At 45.1% G+C, this 25,960-nt stretch overlaps 1 protein-coding gene across 6 annotated transcripts in view; it reads left to right on the forward strand.

Moving 5' to 3' along the window:
• dock8 (dedicator of cytokinesis 8) overlaps nucleotides 1-25,960 on the forward strand; it is a 325,410-nt gene that overhangs the window by 99,796 nt on the left and 199,654 nt on the right. The window contains exon 2 of one of the 6 annotated variants that reach the window (XM_068030194.1): nucleotides 782-831. The exons of 4 other annotated variants lie outside the window; for them this stretch is intronic. The gene's annotated coding sequence lies outside the window, so the exon portion shown is untranslated. Of the gene's footprint in view, nucleotides 1-708; nucleotides 832-25,960 lie in introns of those variants that run through there. One more of the 6 variants, XM_068030195.1, reaches the window with a different exon arrangement.

Here is a 25,960-nt window from a genome sequence, read left to right on the forward strand (position 1 = left end):
TTTGAAAAAGCACACTTTCATATCTCTCCTTACTGTTCTTTTGATTTAATTCCAATGAACAGGACAGCCAGCAGTACTGTAGACTAATTGAGTAAAATGAAGGAGGTGAGCAAATTGTGAGGATTAACCAAACCAGGCCTGTATTTTGTTTTGTGCATGCAGCTCAGCAAAATCTAATCTTTCAGCAATGGTTGGGAAATGTTGCAGTAAGTAAGTATGCTTACACAGAGTATGAATGATGGCTGTATGAGGAAATGACATCCAAGGCACTGCAGAAAGCAAAACTTTAACTTAGCAAACTCTTGAGACGTGCACACTAAAGTCACGAGGTTCAACACAAGATAGCATGATCACATGTAAAACTTTATAAGATGTAATCTCAGTTCTGAACTGTCTGCCTAGAAATGGATTTAAATTGACTAATTTAACACTTTGTAGTAGAGTACTCTGCTTCTCCAGTGCATATCTGCTGCTGCATGTTCACTATATAATCTAGATACTGAATCAATAGTTTCTCCAATCCAATAAAAAAAATATGCCCTCAAACTATATTACAATTTGTGGGACACAAAGATTTAAGGTGAAAATAATACTGGCTTCCTACTTCTTGTCAAACTAGTGGTGACATCACTTCCGGACAGTGCAGCTGCCTGTCTCAGATACATGTCAATTTATTTGCAGAATTGTGTGGTTTTACATGAGGCAGGAAGAAGAGTGGTTTTGTAACTACCACTTCTCCTCTTGGAGACTTCACTGTGTAGATGTGTTCTTTTTTTGTTAGCTCGAAGACGCCATCTTAAGAAGGTAGATCTTGCCACTCGTTCTTATCAGGTAAGAAACATTTTGGTAATTCTAGGCAGTTAATGCAAAGCTGATTTTAGTAAGGACTTTGAATCTGATAAGCATATGTTCTCAGTGTTATTGTTCCATGCTTTGTACCATACTGGGCAATAATCAAACTATGTATTTCATATCCAAGAGATAGTCTGGTTTTATCCAGTGTGTTGGTGTTCCTTTGCAATGTGAAACCAGTGTTGCAAAATGTTCACATTAGACATGATCTCTTATCATTCTTATATATTGACTATTTAGATAAGTCACATTTTGCTGTGCTTCACCATTTTGTTCTGTGAAATATAGTTAACTGCCGTTGGAGGACATCAATAGATTGGCTCATGTGTCATGCAATTTTATTAATTTGTTCTAAAAATTGCTGTTAAATGCAATCAGTGTACCGCGGTAATGACCATAAAAACATTTTGGGATGTGCTTGAAATTTATAGTGTCAGTATGTGTTTCTAAATGTAATTAATGTGTCATGAAAGGCCTAATATTAATAGATTATTAATGTTTCCACTAGCTTCAAATAACTTGCTGCTAAGTAGGTAATTGGATTCAAATATTAAGAACAATTCTGAATGATACTGATTACATTTATTTTACAGAACAAAGCTTAATATTTTTACAAACAAGTATTAAAGTGGTGCTGAGAACAGTTGCTGTTGGTGTGTGACATCACAACAGCATTTGTGTTGCTAATCTGGCTTGAGGCCTGTAAGTCATTGGACCAGAGCTAGTTCATGGTCAAGGGAAGTGTGCATAGGCTGAGAGCTCCTAAAGGAGAGAAAAAAATAGTGTCCATAAAGATAAACCTCACTAATGTGAGTCTATCTCATTTTATCACCTCATTTTAGTTTGAAAGTTGTATTTTTCCTATTTATGGAGCTAGAGCTCTACCAACACAACTGTTGAACCAACCAATTTTGCACCACATCAGTTTTTATTTTCCATTGACGTGATTTTCCATTGCCAAGATTCTTGACTCCAAACCAAACAAGAACAGTGAGACTACGAAATGAATCTCCAAAACCAGTTTGAACTATCATTCTGTGAACTTCAGTGGAAAGATCAGGCGTGGTGAAAAATTGGCAGCTGATTCACTACAAGCCTGTTTTACACTACTGGGTGTCGACCACTTCCAACCCCCATGAGCTCAATTGCCCTTCAGTTTTTATCTCTCATTTGAACTCAGTAGGGGCATTGCCAATTTAGACTAGTAGTCTGTACTACTTGGGAGGGGGTGGAAGGGGCAGTTATCAATTTGATTGAAAGTTGACACTAGAGCCAGGCTATTAGAAAAAATAAACACAGATGCTAAAAGGTCAGTCAGGCATTTGGAAAACAGAAGGATGCACAGGCAGATACATAGCAAAAAGCTGTGAAAGACGGGATCTGCAGAAAGAGTGGCTCATCCCTGGGTTATAGAACAGGATCTAGAGAGATTATCCTGTTTAAGTTGAGTTAAATTCCCCACTGAATTGGAGATGGTGTATGTTCTTTTGTATTATTACACGAATATAAGTTGTAACAATTGAACTAAATGACTCTCCATTATAGCTTGTATTTTACATTTCATCTTACTGTGGAATAAATAAGCTTGCAATTGAAACTAAACTTTGGAGAAATGGAGCAGATACATGTGCGCAAAACACGAACAATTCATTCTAGATTGGAAGGGGGTGCTTTTGTTGCATCCACGGGATGTACTGTTGTCAAGAGCAGCCTGAGTCAACTCCCATAGAAGTAAGACTTTCAGACTTCCTGAGAAAGTGATTTATTTTATATTTATTCGGGGGTAGTGAGCATCACTGGCATTACTGCCCCTCACTAATTGTCCTTAAGAAGGTGGTGATGAACTGTCACTTTTAACCGCTGCAGTCCGTGTAGTGTAGGTACACCCACAGTGCTGTTAGAGAGGGAGTTTTAGGATTTTGATCTAGTGACAATGAAGGAAGGGCAATACAGTTCCAAGTCAGGATAATGTATGACTTGGAGGAGAACTTGAGGTGGTGTTCCCATGTTTGCGTGGATTTGGAAGGTGCTGTCACGAAGCCTTGGCGAGTTGCTGCGGAATGTCTAATAAATGGTACACACTGCAGCCTTGGTGTGTCATTGGTGGAGGGAAGGAATGTAAAAGGTGGATGGGTTGCTTTGTTCTGGATGGTGTCGAGTTGCTTGTGTTGTTGCAGCTGTACTCATCCAGACAGTGAAATGTATTCCATCACAGTCCTGACTTGTGCCTTATAGATGAAGGACAGATCTTAGGGAGTCAGGAGGTGAGTCCAAGTATTTATATGGATGTTCCAGCTGAGTTTCCCGGTCAGTGGTGACCCCTAGGATGTTGATGGTGGAGGAATCAGTGACGGCAATGCTGTTGAATGTCAAGGGGAGATGGTTAGGCTGTCTCTTGTTGGAGATGGTCATTGCCTGCCAATTTTGTGACACAAATGTCACTTGCCACTTATCAGTCCAAGCCTGAATGTTGTCTAGGTCTTGCTACATACGGGCACGAACTGCTTCATTATCTGAGGAGTTACGAATGGGACTGAACACTGCACAGTCATCAGCGAACATCCCCATTTTACTCCTTTATGATGGAGGGAAGGACATTAATGCAACTGAACCTGAAAGGATATTTAGGGTAGATCCTTATTTGTAACACCCACTAGAGGCAACTGGTGTAATCATTCATGTGGTTGTTTAGTGTGATTTGGGACTAGCTGTGGTAATTACCGATTGCTCCTGTTGACAACAGCTATGTTAAGCTATTTGCGCTGGACGTAATTTGCGCTTACAATTCCACAATTTTTTGTGCAGGCTTGTCAGATTTCGGGCAAATTGAGCTGAAAAATCCAGCACATCCTAATGGAAACTCATGTCCTGGATTCCTTCCACCAGTGAGATAAAGTATTTAAGCAGACAGCGCCAAGCTGGGGTGGAGACTCAGACTCCATTCTTTCCTGGTGGAATGGCATGTACCTGCTGATCATTTCTCATTTCTGAGTGACCTCACATTTTTAGCATTTATTTAGCAGAAAGGTTCTGATGAAAGATCATCAGCCTGAAATGTTAAGTCTGTTTCTCTCTCCACAGATGCTGCCAGACCTGCTGAGTATTTCCAGCATTTTCTGTTTTTATTTTAGATTTCCAGCATCTGCAGTATTTTGCTTTAAATTAATGGCAGATCAAGTAATGAATTGACTGTGTTTTGTGCAGCAGAATTAGTGTTTGCATGTACAATTTGACACAAAAAAGGGTTCTGATGGTATCTCAGTAGAAGCATAAACCGCAAAGTGTAAAGCCGTCAAAGATGCATGCTATAGAACAACACAACAGATGGTTTGCATAGACTGAGTACTACAGTGGTATATTAAGTAATACTGAAAGGTACTAAACTGTACAACAATAACTTATATTTAGCTAGCACCTTTAACATAATAAAATGTCCCAAGGCACATCACAGGACCGTTACAAGACAAAAGGCAGTTTGGGCGGCACAGTGGCGCAGAGGTTAGCACCGCAGCCTCACAGCTCCAGGGACCCGGGTTTGATTCTGGGTACTGCCTGTGTGGAGTTTGCAAGTTCTCCGTTACTGCGTGGGTTTCCGCCGGGTGCTCCAGTTTCCTCCCACAGCCAAAGACTTGCAGGTTGATAGGTAAATTGGCCATTATAAATTGCCCCTAGTATAGGTAGGTGGTAGGGAATATGGGATTATTGTAGGGTTAGTATAAATGGGTGGTTGTTGGTCGGCACAGACTCGGTGGGCCAAAGGGCCTGTTTCAGTGCCGTATCTCTAAATAAAAAAAATAAAATAAAAAATATGACACCGAGCCACAAAAGAAGATATTGGGTCAGATGACTAAAAACTTGGTCAAAAGGTAGGTTTTAAGAAGTCTCTTAAAGCAGGGAGGTGGAGAGGTTTCGGGAGGGAATTTCAGAGTTTAGGGCCCAGACAGCTGAAGGCACGACCACCAATGTTGGAGCAGTGATTCCTGTGCACCTGTATGCTTCGGAGACTTCGATAACTTACAGCAGGCACCTCAAAGCACTGGAGAAGTACCACCAGAGCTGCCTCCACAAGATCCTCCAAATCCGGTGGCAAGAAAGGTGGTCCAACAGCAGCGTCCTCTCCCAAGCCAACCTGCCCAGCATCGTGCCGCGAATCACCCAAAGCCAGCTCCGCTGGGTGGGACATGTCATCCGCATGCCTGACACCAGACTCCTGAAGCAGTTGTTCTACTCGGAACTTGGTCGCGGCAAGAGACTTACAGGAGACCAACGGAAATGCTTTAGAGATTTACTCAAAAGCATCCCTGAGAGATCAAGCATCCTTGTCGGGTCATGGGAACCCCTGGCCGAGGTGTTGAAAGTTCATTCGGGAAGGCTATATGCACCTTGAGGGACTTAGTCAGGATCATGCGGAGGCAAAGTCGAGACGTCAGAGCAAATGCACAAACCTTTTAAACTATTTATCTACTTGACCCCGAAAGCACCATCTGCCCCTCGTGGCAGAGTCTGCAGATCATGCATTGGACTTGGCAACCATCTCAGAACCCACTGAACCAGAGTGGAAGCAAGTCGTCCTTGATTCTGAGGCACCTCCTAAGAGTGATTAAAAGATTACAAGAGGCCACAGAATCAGATGAGTGGAGATATTTTGAGGGGCTGGAAGAGATTACAGAGATAGGGAATGGTGAGGCCATGGAGGGATTTGAAAATAAGTATGAGAATTTTAAAAACCATATGTTGCTTGGCTGGGAGCCAATGTAGGTAAGCGAGCTCAGGGGTGATAGGGGAACGGAACTTGGTGCGCGTTAGGCCACAGGCAGCAGAGTTTTGAATGACCTCAACATTATGGAGGGTAGAGTGTGGGAGACCAGCCAGGAGTGTGTTGGAATAGTCACATCTAGAGGTATCAAAGGCTTGAATGAGGGTTTCAGCAGCAGGTGAGCTGAGACAGGGCGAAGTCAAGCCATGTTGCATAGGCAGTCTCAGTAATAGCACGAATATGTGGTCAGAAGCTCCTCTCGGGGTCAAATATGACAGCAAGGTTGCAAACAGACTGCTTTAGTGTTGGACTGTTGCCAGGGAGATGGATGGAGTCAGTAGCTGGGGAGTGGAGTTTGGAGTGGGACCAAAAACAATGGCTTCAGTCTTCCCAATGTTTAATTAGGAGAAGTTTCTGCTTGTCCAGAGCTGGATGTCAGATAGGCAGTCTGATGAGATAATTTAGTAACATTGGAGGAGTCGAGAGAAGTAATGGTGAGGTAAAGCTGAGTGTTGTCAGTGTACATGTGAAAACTAGCGCTGTGATTTTGGACGATGTCACCAAGGCGCAGCATGTAGATGAGAAATAGGAGGGGCCAAGGATAGATCCTTGGGGGACACCAGAGGTAATGGTGTGGGAGCAGGAAGAGAAGCCATTACAAGTGATCCCCTGGCAACAATTAGATAAGAATGGAACCAGGTGACAGCAGTCCCACCCAGATGGACATCAGTGGAGAGACGTTGGAGGACGATGGTGTGGTCAACCGTGTCAAAGACTGTAGACATGTCAAGAAGGACGAGGAGGGAAAGTTTGCTTTTGTCACAGTCACATAGGATGCCATGTATGACATTGATCAGAACTGTTTCAGTACTGTGCCAGGGGCAGAAACCTGATTGGACAGATCACGCATAGAGTTTGGGGAAAGATGAGCATGGATTTGGGAGGCGACAACATGCTCAAGGACTTTGGAAAGAAAAGGGAGGTTGAAGATGGTACAGTCATTTGCAAGGACAAGGGTTGATTTTTGAGGAGAAGGATGACAACCGCAGATTTAAAAGAGAGATTGAAGAGAGAGAACAGTTAACAATATCTGCTAACCTGGGACCAGGAGGGAAATTGGGTGGTCAGCAGTTTAGTGGGAATAGGGTTAAGGAAAGAGGAGGTGGTTCTCATGGACAAGATGAGCTTGAGAGGACATGAGGGGAGATAGGAGAGAAACTGGAGAAAGATGCGAGTTCAGAACTAGGGTGGGGTGTGGGAGCCTTAGAGGAAGTTTGATCCAGATGGGCTAGTGGAAGGGAGGGACACAGCAGAGGCAACTGATCGAATGGTCTCGATCCTAGTGACAAAGTCCATGAACTCCTCGCGCTTATTGTTGGAGCTGAAGGTGGAGGGGAGAGGGGTTTAAGAAGCTGGTTTGCAATAGAGAAAAGAAACTAGGGGTTATCTTGTAAAAGAATTAACTGAACATGCATGCATCATATATGAAACTAACTGGGATCAATCACATACCAACTACAGTGTGTCATATTTGAGTGTAGCACTGAGAGTGTGCTGCACTGTTGGAGGGATCAGCTTTCAGATGAGATGCTAAATTGAGGCTCTTCTGTCCTCTCAGGCGGCCATAAAAGATCCCACAGACCGATTCAAAGAAGAGCAGGTGAGTTCTCCTAGGTGTCCTGACCAATGTTTATCTCTCAACCAACATCTCTCGAACAGATTATGGTCATTTATTTCAATACTATTTTCAGGATCTTGCTGTGCATTAATTGGCTACTGCATTTCCTACATTACAGCAGTAACGACACTTCAGAAAGTATATAATAGGCTGAAAAGTGCCTTGGGATTTCCTGAGATTGTGAAATCCGCTATAGAAATGCAAGTCTTTCCCATTTCTTCTCCACTACATCACCATAATCAGTGTTATTTGGTGTTATCCACACTTGGAGCCAGATTCAGGCATTTGCAAAATCCATTACTGTGCATGGAGTGGAGTGGGAATGCAAGCTGTGGTGGTGGGGGTAAGCCTGTTGTTTTTGGTGGAAGGGGAGGCAAGAAATTCTGAAGCTGGTCCTGGAGAAGAAGCAGCACTGAAGATTATGGGAAGTATTGAGTTTGACACAGTGCAAAGGATGAATCCTAGACCAGAACTGACACATAAATCATGTAGCTGAGAATTTACAGGGCACAGGCCAGAACCATTGGGGCCTGCAGGTCACCAGGCAATGGAAAGAGGAATGTTGAAGAATTTTCAAGGGAGCAAATAAAGTGTAAATTTAGGACAAATGAGAAGTTAATATAAAATTAATGAATTGCCTAATCCAAAATAATTGAGTCACCTTTATCAACAGGTGATTACAGACTAACTGCAGTGTAACTTGACCACTGGCTGGTTTATTTGTATGTTTTTCATTCAGGCAAGATGTTTGCTTATCTGGGCTAGACAATAAAGGAGCGTGAGCATTTGGCTGTATTTGCAATAAAGTAATTAAGCCTATTCAATGAATTTTTTGACTTATTTGTATGTTGTCAGGCATCAATCAAGCATTGATTAACTGCTTGCGGTACTTAATTGCTACAGTTCGATAACTATGACACAAGCATTCAATAGGCTGACAGGTCATGCCTTTGATTTATGTTCTTGCATCTTATGAGTATTAAGGTACCTATGTATATTTACATAGCTAGTTTGTATACAGTATTGTTAAGTATTCATCAGAATTCACATTTAGCAAGAACTAATCTGTATTTATATATTAATCACAGTGTACACCCATATGGTTAGTATGTGTGATTCAGTGCTTATTAAAGGTTAACTTGTGGGAGAGTGTTTTATGGATTTCTCACTCAGTAGTTTGAGGGGAAATTCAAAAAAGCTACTCAATTAAATTCAGTCAGCACAGAATCAAACTCAAAAAAAATAAAAAAAATAATTTGGGACTAGAGTCCGTGAATGATGTGTCAGATTTGAGAAATCAGTAAAGTTTGAAGTTGCAAGAAAACAGCTTTAATTTTTCCAAGTGTGGCCAGTGGCAAGGTGCCACATCATTGGTGTATACTGAGAAAATTTACCTCTGTGTCAAAGCCTACAAACTAAAATTTGCACAGACTCAGAACTCTTAGCAAAAGGACAGCTGCTCTGGCATCATTAGAAGTACCACACAGTATGGAGCAGACTGCACTCTCACTCGGAATGTATACAAACTCATTGGGCAGGGGTGATCCTCAATTAGCATCCCTGGGATCCTCAAAATCAGAAGGCCAGCTCTATCCATACAGCACAAACAGGAATCAGACAGGCCATGATGAAATACACCATAGTACTCTACTGATGTAGTTGTACCATCTACCATCTTTAGGATTATATTAAAGTGTGTTGCATTGCAATGAAGAAGCTGGAATAGTGCCATACTCACTGGGCCCCAAGCTTAGTATATGTGACAATGATCCAAAGTGCTGATTTTGAAACAAGGACAGATGGTAAAACATGACCAGTATCACTGGCCAACCTCTTCTCACCTGAAGCATTATTTTCAGTGCCGAAGTAAGTCGTTGTTCCAAATGTACTATGTCTTTAACTGAAACAAAAAGTAGAACCAAGAACATAGTGCATATTCCCTCAGGCACTGCAGTGCATTGGGCACGGTGTCTTGCATCATCATGCACCAAGTCCTAAAATCCACTCAGCGCTGACTTTGTACAGCATGTTCTGGTGTGGGTCCCAAGTGTTGACAGCACATAGAGCCAGTGATTACAGTTCCTTGGGGTCCCAGTTTCTATGTAGATTACAGGTAAGCATCATAATGCATCAAGAATACCTGAGCAGCATTCCAAATCGAATTTCAGTGGGTACTTCAGAGCAGGAGCTCAATAAAATAGTTGGTTTGCACTGCTGGGTGGCTCTATCCTCCACGTAGGGTCATTGGAGTTGCTGGATCCATGGCCTCCAAAGCTCAACAAGTGCATCAAATGCTCTTGTTTTATCCTGAAAAATGACATACATTTTAGGAGAGCTGACAGCTGTTGATGTCTCGTAACATTCCAATTCAACCTTGGCATTCTTCCAAAGCACATGCAGTAGAATTGTCATCGAAACATTTTAAAATATCTAACTTTACACTCCTATGAAATCAGCTTGATGTCCTGCAGGTGTGGAAAGTGACTGAGGTGAAGTGTTATCAAGGGCAGCATTTGTAGCGCCTATCAGGGCCTAGAACGAGGTGGGCAGGTGCTTAAAAAGTAGCATCACCGACTGACATGCCAGTTCCCTTGTTCCATCCTGCCCACCCCCTCCCCCCACCGCCTAACCATTTTCCCAGAGGCAGAGTGATGAGGAGGGGGGGGGGTGGGGGGCAGCAGGGCGACCCACCTGGAAGCATTGGGTAGCCAATTGAACTAATTACAGGTCTATTGAGGCCTGTTGGTGGAGGCTGACTGGGATTTACCAGTCGGCTTCCAGATCCCTGCAGCAGTGGGGCAGTGGGAGATGCACAGTTGCAGGGACGTGGCCTGCTGGCAGACCAAAGGGGCCAGCACTCCAGGCAGCTTGGAGGCCATCCCTGACTGCCTGGGTTCAGCTTCAGCTGCAGGTCTCCCATTGGAGGGACATCACCTGCACCCGACCACCATCCCCCCCAGCCCCCACACACACCCCCAGCAATGGTGGCCCGCCTGCAAAGGCCCTTTTATACTTTAAATTTTAAAAAGTCGGAGAGAGAGTGTCTCCATCTTGGGGCGCCCTCTCCTTCACTTACCTACCATGGCATCCTGCTGCTGCTTCCAAGCTTCAGGGCCTCAGATTGGCCCTCCAACTTTGAGAACCCATCCGTCATCCTTAATTGGATGGCGAGCCCACCCTCTGGCCATTAATTGGTGAGTTACTGTTCCCCACAGTGTTAGCTTCTGACCCCCATTTGTGCCTGACACCAAGGTCCTGAAACCCACGGAAAATCCATCCCACGTTACGGGGTATAGTAACATAGCGGTTATGTTAGTTGACTAGTAATCCAGAGGTCTGGACTAATAATCAAAGACATGAGTTCAAATCCCACCAAGGTAACTGGGGAATTTAAATCCAATTAAATACATCTGGAGTAAAAAGCTAGTATGAGTAATGGTGACCATGAAACAATCTGATTATTGTAGAAACCCATCTGGTTTACTCATGTCCTTTAGGGAAGGGAATCTGCTATTTTTCCCTGGTCTGGCCTACATGAGACTGCAGACCCACAGCACTGTGATTGACTCTTAACTGCCCTCTGAAATGGCCTAGCAAGCCACTCACTGTATTCTAGAAGGTGGCTTACTAACCATCTTCTCAAGGGCAAAAGGAGATAGATGATAAATGCTGGTCCTGCCAGCCATGTCCACATTCCGTGAACTAATAATAAAACCACGACTGTATATTGATTTACTTTAGGATTGTAAGAAAAATCCGCTCCTGATGCCAGTTCCATATTGGCTTTACTGGATATGGAGCTGAATGAAGTAGGCATAAGGGGCTGAATTTTGCCACTTACTTGGACGTCACACCAGCGGGGATGAAAACAGGAGGAGACCCTGCTTCAGCAGGCAGTGGGAATGGGGCTGGCATATTGCCAGCAGTGGGCAATTAAGAACATTTAAGGATAACAGCCTGCACCCAAAAGCTTCTGGCCCAATCAAAGGGCCAGCAGCTTGGCAGCATCTGCAGTGCCACTGCTAGCAGTGGCCAGTGCTGATTTCTGGCTCCAGAGAGAGGGTTCCTCAATGGCAGGGCATCCTCAAAGACTGGCAAGTTGCTGGAAAAATTCAGCAGGTCTGGCAGCATCTGTGGAGAGAGAAGCAGAGTTTCAGGTCAGTGACTGTTCTTCAGCAGTTGGGTTGAGGGCTGGCTACCAGGCCCCAGCGATTGGGTTGGGGGTTGTGGAGCACCAACAGTGTCATTGCCGCGAGGGTGGCCATTGCCTCTGAGGGGGGGGGCCCTCTATGGGCCATGGAGTGCCTATCAGGCAGGCGCCCCCCTGCCCCGCACCCCTGGAATCTGCTGGGAGGCAGCCAGGGTTTACGCCACAGCGGGTCCTTCTGACAGGCAAAATGCCCGTGAAGGTGGGTAGTGGCCTTGATTGGCCACTTAAGTGCCTCAATTGTTTGCCAAGTTTCCTGGCAAGTCGCTGGCAAGAGGGCATGGTGGCGGGAAGATGTCGGACTCCCTTCCTGATGCTTCCCCCTGCCATTTTGCCAGCCCCCTCTCCTCCCAGCCCATCACCAATGGGCCAGGAAAATTCAGCTCGCACTATCCAATTTGAATCACCTGTCTTTTGTTCTCCTGACATGTTGGCACAAGCCATAGGCAGGTGCAGTATTCACTGAGTGTCATGCTTGGCCCCCACCTGCCAAGAATGAGGTACATTAATTTTGTCATGAACATTGATTTTAAACTGTTACTGGAGTGAGGGGAGGATTTGTTGAACAGATTGGCCGTGGCTGGAAGGGACGTTTGCATATTGGCAGATGGTATTTGGAAGGACAAAGCAGCCATTCCCTAACATTCAACCCACAATGGACTTTTGATCACCAGACGTTGAAGGTGAGGGAGCTCGCATTCCAGGTTGACCGCTATGATGGCTGAATCCACAAGCGGACATAGTCAAACCAGCTAGTCACATGACTAACCTGCTGGGCAACCTGTGTTTTTTTGAAATCGAACAGTTTGGGCAGAAAGCTGTTTGCTCCTGGATTGAGAAGATCTCTCCTGTTCTGCTCCCATCTCTTTCTCACAAGCCTCTGAATCCACTGAAGACACATGAACCCCAAGAGAGAAAAGTATCCTACAGCCAACAAGGTTTAAGAAGAACACTGGGCCCCAACGAGAAGCAAGATCGACCTGCAATCAAGGAGTCTACAGTGAGCTCAAAGAACCATAACAACACCTCTTCAGGTATTGCCTCAAAATCTTTCCACTTTATTTTTCTGCTCTTTTCTGTCTCTGTTTGCGTGTGTATATCCTGTAAGCATGCTAGCGTGGGGTGCGATGTGTATCCATAGGCGTTAACTGAGTTAGAGTTTAAGTTCAAGTTTAATAAATTTCAACTTTTCTGCTTTAAACCTAAGAAAGTCTGTTTGTGCTGGTTTCTTTGCTTTATAATTGGAAAGTGGTGAATAAGGATTCACCAAGGGAAAGCTAAAAACAGTGTGTTTAAAATTAAACTCTGTCACTGTGGGAAGGCTGGGAGGGAACCCTAGACACCTTTCTCACCTGGTCCTAACACTGAGGTCAAGGTGACATTTCACTTTCTATTGTTGCATAGTTCTTGCAGGTCATTTTTAGCAGGCATTTCAAATTGGGTAAGTTGCAGACCTATTATGGTAAAGAAGCTGGTATTTAAGAGTAGATTAAAACATGCTTGTTTTGGAGTAAATGTTATTAATCCATCTAACATCTCTGAGATCCAGCTTCTGTAAAGGCTGTGTATGGCTTTTGTTTAGATGGCATAGTCATGATGAGTGCCCTGTTGTCTGTTTCTACATGTAATTCAATGTTATCTAGTACATGTTTTGACACAGGCCAGAGGTATGTGTAAATAATAGAGGGGAATCAATTTAATTCTGACTGAAGCATCCAATTTAGACTTGATTTCTTGGTGTAGAGTGAACTGTAAAAGCAGTACTCAGTGTGAGCTGTGCCCTGATGTAGCAAACAGGGCCCAATACAAGGAGTAGCTGTGAGAAAGAAGTATAATATACTGGGAAAGAGTTGTGGTCAAAAAGTTTTGTCATTATCTGACTGTTTTGCACTTTGACTTATGGCAGGTACTAGCTTTTAATTCTTACACATTTTAAGCATGTGCAAAATAAATGTGGTTTATTTTATAAGATTAAATTCTGTTTCAGATTTGGTACCATCCCAGATACTTTACCCTTAATTTTCACCCCTCCTCCTCACTCCAGTAAGTACTTTCTCATTATGGTGTTGTCTACATCAGATTAGTTGAAAGACAGGACTGAAGCTTGTTGGTACCAATTGATCAAATGTTATTTCTTCCATTGCTGGGCAAGAACTTTAGACAGAAAAGTTAAAAGATGGGCCAATGGTTTTTGAGAGCCATCATTATGGGTGTGCTGTGGCAGGGGTGGACTTTATCTACAAAACCATTTATAACAAATAAACTGATGCAATGCAGCTTCTAATAACTATGGATTTCCTCAAAGGAGCTTTCTAGAGCAGGCCCAGGTATTGAATATGAAGGTTTATTTCCTTCAAGAATCATTGCAACTGCTTTTTGAAATAAGGAGAATGTCCCCTGGTGTGAATGCATAACTGGATTTATTTCTTTCCCTCATGTCCTTTTGAACGTATTATCTCAAATCTGTGCCCATCTTTCCTGCAACTCCTTGTTTGAACCTCTACAAGCCAGTTTCCACCCCTGCCACAGCACTAAATTGACCCTTATCAAAGTCACAAATGGCATTCAATGTGTCTGTGACATTGTAAACTATCTCTCCTCCTCTCCTCATCCTTCTCGACCTGCCTGCAGCCTTTGACATATTTCCCCTCCAAGCCACACACTATCCTGACTTGAAAATATATCGCTGTTCCTTCACTGTTGCTGGATCAATATCCTGGAACTCCCTACCTAATGGCACTGTGGGAGTACCCGCACCAGATGAACTGCAGCAGTTCAAGAAAGCAGCTCACCACCACCTTCTCGAGGGCAATTAGGGATGGGCAACAGATGTTGCCCTTACTATCGATGCCCATATTCCATGAAATGAGTTTTTAAAAAAGTTGACCACATCATCCCCATCCATCGTCCAGTTGGGTGGGACAGCCCTGACCTGGCCCCATTCTTATCTATCTAATCATAGTCAGAGAATCACCTGGAATGGTTTTTCTACCCGCTTTCACACCATTACCTCTGGAGTCCCTAAGGATCTATTCTTGGCCCCTAGATAACATCATCTGAAAACACAGCATCTGTTTCCACGTATATGCTGACTATATCCAGCTCTAACTCACCACCATCTCTCTCTAACCCTCCCTGTCTCTGATTTCTCATGCTGACATCTGGTATTCAATGAGCAGAAATTACCTCCAGTTAAGTATTGGGAAGACCAAAGTCACCGGGCAGAATTTTAACTGCCAAGGGGAGGTGGGTTCAGGTGTGGGTGGGGGTTTAAAGCTCTGAAATGTGGTGTTGAGTAGGGAACCCAGCATGATGAGGCTCACTTTAGGGATTTAGCCTGGGCGGGTTTTCAGGCGAGTTATTCATAGAGGCAATTAACTCAATTTAACTCAGCAATTCTGTCCTTAACAGCCAAAGCTCAGGTTTCCTGAGCTGTGTGGGCTCGCCAGGGTCAACCAGGCAAGGACACAACGGGGATTCATTAAACTTCGAAACTGACGTGCTGGGAAGTCTTTAAAGAGTGAAATCACAAAGCTTGTGGCCGGCCCTGGTGAATGGCTTGTGCTGGCAGGATTGGTTCTGAGAGCCCGATCTTCTATTCCAGATAGCCAGGATAGAACTTGAGCCTATTCTTTACATATTTTATAAGCTTTTACTTAGAGATATGCTATTGGCTTCGCTGCAGTGGCTGGATTCCCACAGACCGAGGCAGTCATTGATTGCACACATGGGGAAATCAAGACGCCCTCAGATCATCCTGGAGTCTTCATCAATTGTGAGAAATTCTGCTCCCTCAATGTTCACGTTGTTTGTGACCATTGGAAGGTGATCATACAAGTCTGTGCTCAATATCCAGGGAGCTGTCATGATTCATTCATTCTGAGACAGTCACATTTCTCATAGGTTTTTGCTCCTCCACGTAGGTTCAGTGGCTGGCTTCTTGGATGTAAAAACAGAAAATTCCAGAAATACCCAGCAGGTCTGGCAACATCTATGGAGAGAGAAACAGAGTTAACGTTTCAGATCAACAACCCTGGGAAGACCTAGCTGATGACACCCATAAAGAACCCCATCAGTGAGCCAGAGGAGAGATATAACAGGAGTCACATCACCACCGGGGCAATAATAGAAAAAGCCATTGAGTTGCTTAAGATGCGCTTCAGATGCCCCGATTGATCTAGAGGTTCCCTTCCGCATGCCCCATTGAGTCTCCAGGTGGCTGTGATCTGCTGGGCCCTGCACAACATTGTGCTGCAGGGTGGAGTGGAGCTGCAGCAAGAGGAATGTGCAGAAGAATTGGCATCCTCCACCTCCTCAGCCAGATGCGGCCATGGTTCCTGCAGCTGCTCACTTGGCTGTCAGAGAAACCCACGATGGATTCATCCAGGCACGCTTTACTTAATCTGAGTGCATGCGGGCATTTGACAGTGCCAACAGTAAACCTGTGCCACCTTCCTCACAAACAGAATTCATTCCGACAGTCAACCATCCAACCGTCCAGGTGAATGGGAGATGCAGCAAAGTAGAGGTCAGCAGGATGAAGAGTTCAAATAAAGTCTTTCATTCATTGAAATAAAAGTCAACATAACCCCACAATCATTGTTATGTGAATCACCTTGTGCAACTATTATATCTTTCTTATCTGCTCCCTATTACACCAAGTGGTGAAACACCTGTGACTTCAGCAAAGCTGGAGACAGGCTGCTCGTTCCCTGCTCTGACAGATGAGATGTCTGTTGCAGATGTCCTCTGGGTTGTGGAGCCTGTAAGTGCCCCACCAGCACCTGTACAGTGGCATGCTCAGTCATCAGGGCAGGAGGCAGCCTGTGTAGCTCTGGGGGCAGGGCAAGAGATGAGCAGTGGGAGTGCCTGGAGATGAATCTCCACTGCCCTGTACCCTTTCTCCATCTTCCCTCTCATGGCCCACCTACATTTCCCTGCTAGCCAAGAGCAGGATGTCAGTGAGGCCCCAAGAGGAGGCTTTGTTCCATGCTGTGGAGGGGGCAGACAGAAGGCTGAATTTTCTTGTTCCGGCAGAGAAGGCGGGAGGAATCCCGCCTTGGACTTTTGGAGCCCCCCCCCCCCCCCGGGCATGATCTAATGGAGCTCAGGCACTTAAGTGCCCACTGCTGGGACCTCTGTCCCTTTAAAAACGGGGATCCCACCTCCAAGAGTTGCTAGCCAATCACATTACCAGCGGGTTGGCAGAGGGATGTGGAAGCTCAATGCTGCACTGCTGACCCCAGAGAACGTTGAGGAACTCAAAAGGGATTACAAAGGTTGGAGGACCGTGAAACCCCTCTTTGAGTCTCCAGTTCACTGGTGGGAAGCGATCAAGGAGAACATCAAGAGGTTCTTTATCCGCAAAGGGGTTCAGAGGGCGAGAGAGAGACAGAGGGAAATGTCCCGACTCCAGAAAAGTATGCAAAATCTGCTCCGGTTGCAGTCAATGGGGGTTGAGGTCAAGGAGGACCTCCAAGAGGTGAAGAGCCAGCAGGCCTCGCTCTTTGCCAAGGAGGCCTCTAAGATCATCTTCCGGTCCAGAGTCCGCTCCATTGAGCAGGATGAGACGTGCTCGCGTTACTTCTTCCAAAAGGTACACGGAGAGAGCTCTGTTATCAGCAGCCTGAAGGAAGAAGATGGCTCGGTAACATTTTCGTAGTCTGACATACTAAGGATCAGCAAATCCTTTTATGCTGGGCTGTATGACGCGAAGCCCACAGACAGCAGAGCTTCCCAGTCCTTCCTGTCATCTATCACAAAGGTCTTACATGACAGCAGGAGGGAGGGACTGGACAAGCCGCTAACTCTGGACGAGCTGACAAAGGCCGTCGAGTCCTTCGAGACGAGTAAAACTCCCAGAAGCGACGGCTTACCAGTCGAGTTGTACTCGGCCCTGTGGGACTGGGTCGGCCTGGACCTACTGGAAGTATACGAGAGTATGCTCCTGGCCGGCAGCATGTCAGAATCCATGAGGAAAGGCATCATCACCCTCATTTACAAGCGGAAGGGGGAGAGGGCAGAAATTGGCGGCCCATCTCACTGCTTAATGTTGACTACAAGATTCTGTCCAAAGTCATAGCTAGTCGAGTCAAATCTGCTCTGGAGTTGGTGATTCACCCCGATCAGAGCTATACTGTACCCGGCAGGAAGATCTCTGATAGTCTTGCGCTACTCAGGGATATGATCGCCTATGTACGGGACAGGAGGGTGGACACCTGCCTCATCAGCCTGGACCAGGAGAAGGCCAAAGTTAACCATGGCAAGAGCGAGGCCATGTTCTTTCGGAACTGGGCTGACCGATCCTTTGTCCCCTTCACCGTCAGGTCAGATTACCTGAAGGTGCTGGGGATATGGTTCGGAAGGGCCGGGGCGTGCACCAAAACCTGGGAGGAGCGAGTAGCCAAGGTACGACAAAAGTTGGGCATGTGGGGGCAGCAATCTCTCTCCATTGTGGGTAAGAACCTGTTCATCAGGTGCGAGGCGCTCACGTTGTTGCTGTACGTGGCGCAGGTCTGGCCCATACCCCACTCCTGCGCTGTGGCAGTCACCCGAGCCATTTTCCGCTTCATCTGGGGATCTAAAATGGACCGGGTCCGGAGGGACACGATGTTCAAATCTCTGGACAAGGGCGGGAAAAATGTACCCAACGTGGCCCTCATCCAGATGACCACCTTCGTGTGCAGCTGCATCAAGCTGTGTGTAGATCTCCAGTACGCAAACTCCAAGTGTCACTGCGTGCTGAGGTTCTATCTGTCCCCGGTGTTGCGAAGGATGGGCCTGGTCACATTGCCGCAGAATGCTCCATGCAGTTGGACCGTGCCGTACCACCTATCCTTCGTGGAGCAGTTTCTGCGGGAAAACACCTTTGACCACCAGTCCATCAGGCAGTGGTCTGCACGGAATGTCCTCAAGGCCCTACGGGAAAAGGAGATGGGGGATCCTGTCGGATGGTTCCCCGAGCAGACCGCCAAAGTCATTTGGCGGAATGCCTCATCACCAGAACTTTCAAACAAGCACCAAGATGTAGCTTGGCTGGTGGTGAGAAGGGCCCTCCCCTTCAGATCCTTCATGCACGCCCGAAGTCTCGCCCCCTCTGCACAATGCCCCCGCGGTGGCTGTGATGGGGAAGAGACGGTTGCCCACCTCCTCCTGGAATGTGTCTTTGCAAAGCAGGTGTGGAAAGAGATGCAGTGGTTTTTGTCGAGGTTCATCCCAAGCAGCTCTGTAACACAGGAGTCTGTGCTCTACGGGCTGTTCCCAGGGACGCACACCGAGACAAACATCAACTGCTGCTGCAGGACTATCAATTCAGTGAAAGACGCCCTTTGGTCTGCCCGAAACTTGCTGGTCTTCCAGCGCAAAGAGTTGTCCACCACCGAATGTTGCAGACTGGCACATTCCAAGGTCCAGGACTACGTGCTGAGGGACGCACTAAATCTTGGGGCAGCCGCAGCAAAGGCTCAATGGGAAAAGACCACAGTGTAAGGTCCCCCCCCCACCAAGCTGAACTGAGGGGCTGGATCTTTGAGAAACCCCTCGAACTGTATCGGGAAAATTTTGTGTGCTGTAAATGTAACAATGTATATGGCATGACAATGAAATGGAAGGGTTGTGAGGCAGCTCATAATTGTATAGAAGGAAACTGATCACCTTTGCACTGTTTGTATTTTTTGACTTGATGCTGTTTTAAACTGTTTGGGAATGTAATTTTTACAGATTTTTATGAATAAAGTATATTTTGAAAATAAAAAAAAAATCACATAGCCAGCAGCTCAGTAGTATCAGCAGCACCACCAGAAGCTGTGGCCACTGCCGGTACTGCAAGAGGCCTTGGACCCAGGCCCAGCACTGGAGCCCGGACCCAAGGTCTGTGTGGCGGGGTCGCCGGTAGGCGGGGCAGTGTGGAGGGTGTGTGTTTAGTGCAGGGGAAGGCGTTAAAAGATGTGGAGTTATTCCCGGCGGGGGCCCTCTGTGGGCCACAGATTGCCCACGGAGGAGGGCCCCCCCACCCCAAGGTCTCGGGAAGGTCACCTTGTCTTACTGGTTAAATTCTAGCAACGGCAGAAGAGGCCCTTAAGCGGCCAGTAAAAGTCACTTAAGATCCTTAATTGGCCTCCGGTCGGGAACGACATCGTCTGTCTATCCTGCCCGCAACAGTGGCGCAGTGGTTAGCACCGTAGCCTAACAGCTCCAGAGACCCGGGTTCAATTCTGGGTGTGGAGTTTGCAAGTTCTCCCTGTGTCTGCGTGGGTTTCCTCCGGGTGCTCCGGTTTCCTCCCACAAGCCAAAGACTTGCAGGTTGATAGGTAAATTGGCCATTATAAATTGCCCCTAGTATAGGTAGGTGGTAGGGAAATATAGGGACAGGGTGGGGATGTGGTAGGAATATGGGATTAGTGTAGGATTAGTATAAATGGGTGGTTGATGTTCGGCACAGACTCGGTGGGCCGAAGGGCCTGTTTCAGTGCTGTATCTCTAAACTAAACTAAATGCCGATGAGACGGGAAGGCGAGGGGCCCTCTGCCTTCTCAACTCCCGTCGCAATTCTATGGGTTCCCTGTCCCCGCCTCCGAAGTCGACTCAGAATGTGCAGGCAGTTGAGGTTGGCCACTCTTTCCATGGAGGTGGATATAAGTGCAAATGCCTGAGACTTTATGGCACTCATTCTATAGATTGACTTCTCCAATCTCTCTCCAATGGTATGCACTGCCTCTGGAAATGCTGACAGCAGCAGCATTTCCTGTTGCTCCTCCACAAGTTCCCTTTTCATGGATGATCCCCAAGGCTTAGCATATACGTCGAGCTGAGCAGAGCTTAGCATGTCTCGAACCCTCTGGGGACGCTCCACTGCTGTTACCATTTCCAACACCTGCTCTTGCTCACATGTGATGTGCACCTCATCATGTGATAATCTTGCTATATCTACTCGGCTACCCACTGAGGTGTGTGTATCTGCGTTACCAAAGGGTGTGCATGGGACATGTGATAGTGCATCCTCAGAGTGCTGGTCCTCCTCTGAGGACTCCTCGGCCTACTCCCTCAGCAGCTCCTCCATCACCATTGAAGATGTGGGAGAAGAATGATATGGGGAAAGCGGACAAACTCAGCATTGTGCATATCATGATGTTTCAGTTATCCATGACATCAATTCAACATGAGTGACTGTTAAGTGCCAAGTGGCAGTGTAATATTGAATGCTGTCACGTGGTCTGTGGGCCACCTCGATCTGTCCAACACCAGTGACTAATGTGTATGCGACCCTGCTGATCTCCAGGGTGTTCTCCTCCAATGCTGTCAGGGTGGCTATGGCTGCAGTTCCACCCCCAGTTCTGAACCTCTCCTCTTCAATGAGAGAAAGCAGAAAGTTGAGTATGTGAACAAGAATGTGTGTTGCAGAGGGAATAAGAACATTTATGGAGGGTGATTGTGAGGGATGGGTGTGAAATGGCAATAGGGTGAGAGTCATAGAGTTATAAAGTACAGAAACAGGCCCATCGTGTCCACACTGGCCATCAAGCTTATCTATTCGAGTCCCATTTTTCAGCCTCTGGCCTGTAGCCTTGTATGCTGTGGCTATGTTTCAAGTGCTCATCTAAATACTACTTAAATGTTGTGAGGTTTCCTGGGATGCTTAGAATTAAAGAGCCACTGATGAAACAAACAGGTTACCAACCCATCAGCCCCCATCCACTGCACGCTGGTCTGTAATGATAAAATTCCACCCATTGTCTTCGGTCCCCACCACAGACTCTTCCCTAGCCACCAACTCCATCATTCTCTGTGGCCACGGTCTGGGGCTGACCCAGACTGTTTGCAACCTTGGCGTACTATTTGACCCAGAGCTGAGCTTCTGACCCCATGTCTGTTCCATCAGCAAGATCACCTGCCTATTTTGACCTCCGTAGCATCGCCTGTCTATGTGCCTGCCTCTGCTCATCTGTTGAAACCCTTATCCATGCCTTTGTTAGCTCTAGTCTCAGCTACTCAAATGCTCTCCTGTCTGGCCTCCCATCTTGCACCCTCCATAAACTTGAGCTCATCCAAACCTCTGATCCCCATATCTTAATTCGCATCAAGTCCTATTCATTCATCACCCCTCAACTCACTGACCTACATTGGCTCCCAGTTAAGCGACACCTTGATTTTAAAATCATCATTCTTGTTTTCAAATCTCTCCATGACCTCGCTCCTTCCTATCTCTATAACCTCTGCCAGCTCTGCACTTCTCCAATTCTGGCCTCTTGTGCATCGTCGATTTTTTTTCATCAGTCCATCATTCATGACCGTGTCTTCAGCAGCCTAGGCCCTAAGCTCTAGGATTTCCTCCCTAGTCCTCTCCACCTCTCTCCCTTATGACGCTTCTTAAAATCTATGGCTTTGACCAAGCATTTGGTCACTTGGCCTAATATTTCCTTCTCTAACTCAGTGTCAAATTTTATTTGATAACACTCTTCCGAAGCACCTTTGGACAATTTACTACATTAAAGGTGCCATATAAATGCAAGTAGGTGTTGCTGTTTATTTGAAAATTCCTGTCACTGCAGAATTACCCGGCTTGGAGACTTACACAGGTGGCTGGATTTTAAGGGCGCGCCGCTGATTTCGGCCTGTGGGATCTCACATGCGGCGGCACATTTAAATAGCCAGGGTGGCCTGCCCCCAAATCTCATGGAGGGGCGGGTTGTCTGTGTCCGAAAATGACGTCAGTTGCCTGTGCACAGGTGCTAGCGCCTTTTTTGAAAAGGCAGCCAGTCCTACCGGTCAATTTGAATTTTTAGAGATATAGCACCCCCTCCCACTTCCCCCCCCCCCCCCCACCAAAAATCCCCCGCAAAACACTTAACTTTTAAATCTGACCTTCCCACTCCAGATTGCACAAAGTTTAAAGTTTCACCCGTTTCCACCCTACACCCACATTATGTTTATTTGACCCCGTTTTCCCCGCCCACCCCCACTGAAAATCTTAACTCCTCCTCCCTCCCCAACAGTGTCATGCCAGCTTTCCCCAGATGGGGAATTGAAGGGCGCAGGAGTACCAGACACCATACCGATGATTGCTGCGGGCCCGGAATATTGAAGATAAGTTCATTTAAATTTATGCATGTCACTAATTTTAAATGTTGAAATCCAGGTTCCGTCACCCAGCAGTGGGCGTCTGCTGCAGAGCCTCGCCGCTGTCGGGAGGATGGGCCGGGCCCTCCCAGCATCGGCCTCTGTGGTGGACAGCTGCCGGCCCCATCTTTCAGCAACCCCACCCCCATCTCCGCCACAGAGCCCGACGTTGAAGGCTTGGTAAAACCAGCTCCGGGAGTGAATGTGTCACCTGTTTGTGGATTTTTCTATGGGAAGTACCTAACTATGAATTATTTTAAAATGTGCTTTTAAGCTAAATCTTGCTTTACTGAGGTTAAATTCACAAGAGAGTAATATTGCCAAGAATGCATTGGGCTTCAGATACAGCATTTGAACCAATAAGACAATGAAAGATAGTTTTACATTCCAGCAACTGTTAACACACATTGCTGCTATGAATCCTTTTCATTTAAACTCAGCAGGACTCATTGCTAGGTTAGGCTAGTGGATTCTGCTCTTGGGTGAAGGCTTAGTCAACTTTGTTGAAGTTATGTCAGATGGTAGGGTGAAGTGGGATCTAGTGTTAGCACAGTCTATCCAGTCCTGATCGCAAGGGGATGTTACTGTTACATCTCTGGGTTAAGCTACCATAAAGTGTAAATTTTTTAATTTGTACCTTTTGCATTAAGAAATGGCTTCACATCAAATTGTTAAGAAAGATTAAAAGAACACCGATGCTGTATTGAGAATGATTTTAAAATTCAAGTTTATGTATCAACTTGAAATTGGCACACCAGAAATTTCCCCCTTCAGTATTTTAATCTCTGCTCCTTTGTTCTCTTGCTTTCTATGTTTAGCAACCTTTTCGACATCTCCAAGTATCTGTCTTTCTGCCAACTTCTCTCAGAGGAATGACTTCCTCTGTGAGCTTTGTGGAGCAAAATCATTAATCTGTTCTTTGCAATTTTATTACCCAGCACTCTGAGGAAATCTAATGTCTTAAACTCAATCTATGTGCATCTTAGTCTTTTGTCTGTTTGATTTTTTTTTTTTAGTTTTATTTGGCTTGGTCAACTATTGAGATGAATGAATCAGAAAACCATGCTTTGAGCATCTGACCACCAACTAGACACAAAATCTTGCATATACTGTGCACTTCCTGTGCGTGTCATGCTTACTTCCTGTAAGACTTAGGCAAGTTATTTCTGTCGCACCTTTTTGTCATCATAGTCAAGTTGTTACAATTCACATGAATGTTCAGCAGAATGCCAGATAAAAACCCATTGCAAAAATTAGGGGAAAGTTTCTTTCTTTACATTGTCAAAATCAGCACCAAATTCATGTGCTTTGTTATTGAAACACAATAACCTAATTAACTTTTAATAAATAATTTAACTACAATTTTATATATTTATTTCTAAGATGTTGCTGCAGGACAAATATTTCAAGATATCATTGACTGTACAGCATTAAAAATTTCTAATGATCTGGAAACTTGCACTGAATTGAGAGAATCTTTTTCAGGTTGTTTGTGACTAATCTAAAATAGAGCAATTATATGGCTGAGTTTGATTATTGGCCCCAAGGGGAGACACAGCATGCTCAGAGGATGAGCTTTGAGGAGCATGAGCTTCAGTAATCTATTTGGTGCCTCTAATTTCCCTCTCTGCATGCCATTTAACATGTCATTTGATGTGGCAGTGATCATATCCATTTGTATTTGTTGTTGAGTCTAGAATAACATGTACAGACAGAAATAAATATTCTTTTGTAGAGCTCTCTCTGTAATCGCTATTACCTGAGGTAGGACAGGATTGCTATTTAGACATCAGTGACCCCTTTCTTTGGTTATAGTCAGGGAGGATAAGGTTGCTGCACATCCTGGAGATCTAGTGTTTCCTGCAGTATCAGACATTTCTGTCTTTAGTTGAAGGAGAGGTGGAGTGGAAGCAAGTTCAGCTAACCTTAGTTTTGTATCTGGGTGGTAGGTATGATTTACTGCTTTGTACTGTATAAAGGATGTCTTTCAGCATGCCGGTTGTGAGCGATAATATAATAGGCAAGAGCATTGAGTTGTGCCATAAAGGACCCATCGCACACTCTGAGGACAAGCTACAAAACATCACCCACCCGCTGCCTGACCTCACTCCCATCACGCTGAAACCCTTATTCACATTTTCAACTACAAGCTCAACTCCTCCAATGCAATTGCCAATCTCTGAAGGTCTACCTTGCATTCTGTCACACCAAATATCGTTATTTTTTCAGTTTTAGTTTTTAAAAAAAAAATAGAAGAATCTAGTGATGTTTGTTCCTCACCTATGGTTATCGAAGGATGTCCTTTTTTTAACCATTTTTAAAGTATTTTTTGAATGTATCATTCATACAGAAAATAGTGAAAGTTTTCAGAGTTTTGCCACTTGCGGTATTGGGTTTTTCAGACGTGCAAACTGACCAACTGTGTTAGTGTATATTTTTTTTAAATTAAAGTGCACAAAGTAACCTTTCCTTAAATAGGTGTGAGAATAAATAATTTTACATTTATTCCAGGTGTGCTGTAATATTTTCATTTGCTGAAGGCCGAATATTTTATTCTATTTTTCACAACAAAAAATATTTTATTTGCCTTTTATTTTAACATATTTTGGTTGGCTAATTTGGGACTTGTAGAAATTTAATTGCAGTATTGGTGGGTCAACATGTTATATTACTGTAGTACATTAACTCTTAAATTAACATTTTCAGTCTCCAAGTTTTCATTTTGTTTGAGAGATTATGAATCATTGTAATGTTTTGAACTATACCAGAATCCTGGTTCCATCCCAATTCCCAGTCAGCACAGAGTTGCCTGAAATGTTTGCTGTTAATCAGAGTATTTGGTTAGCATACTGGCTGTCCTTGTTCTTTGGAAGGATTTCCCATTCCCTATTTCTCCTGAAGGTGCTGTCTAATGCCAGGCTGTTATTTACCTCAAGTAGCCATTTTCCATGTTTGAGCTAAAACAGTAAAATCCAGCCACTGAAACATGATAGTTTCAGCAATTTGGATTTTAAACACATTAAGAAGAAATTTTGTATCAGATCCTAGAACCCTCCAACAATAGGCTTTTCGTGTTTGAAATTCCTGATAACCCATTTTGCACAATGAATTGAAGGGATCTAAACATGAGGATGAGAGTTTTAAATTGGAGGCAATGAGGAACTGAGAGCCAATGTACGTCAGCAAGGACAGGGAGGATGTAGGAGGGTTGTAGGTTAGGATATGGGCAGCAAAGTTTTGGATATGCTCAGTTTATGGAAGATGATAACCAGCCAGTAGCAGAACTAGAGGCCATCAGTATAAGATAGTCACCAATAAATCAAATAAGGATTTCAGAAGAAATGTGTTGACA

Source organism: Heterodontus francisci, chromosome 4, assembly GCF_036365525.1.
Source record: "Heterodontus francisci isolate sHetFra1 chromosome 4, sHetFra1.hap1, whole genome shotgun sequence".
NCBI classification, from domain to species: Eukaryota; Metazoa; Chordata; class Chondrichthyes; order Heterodontiformes; family Heterodontidae; genus Heterodontus; species Heterodontus francisci.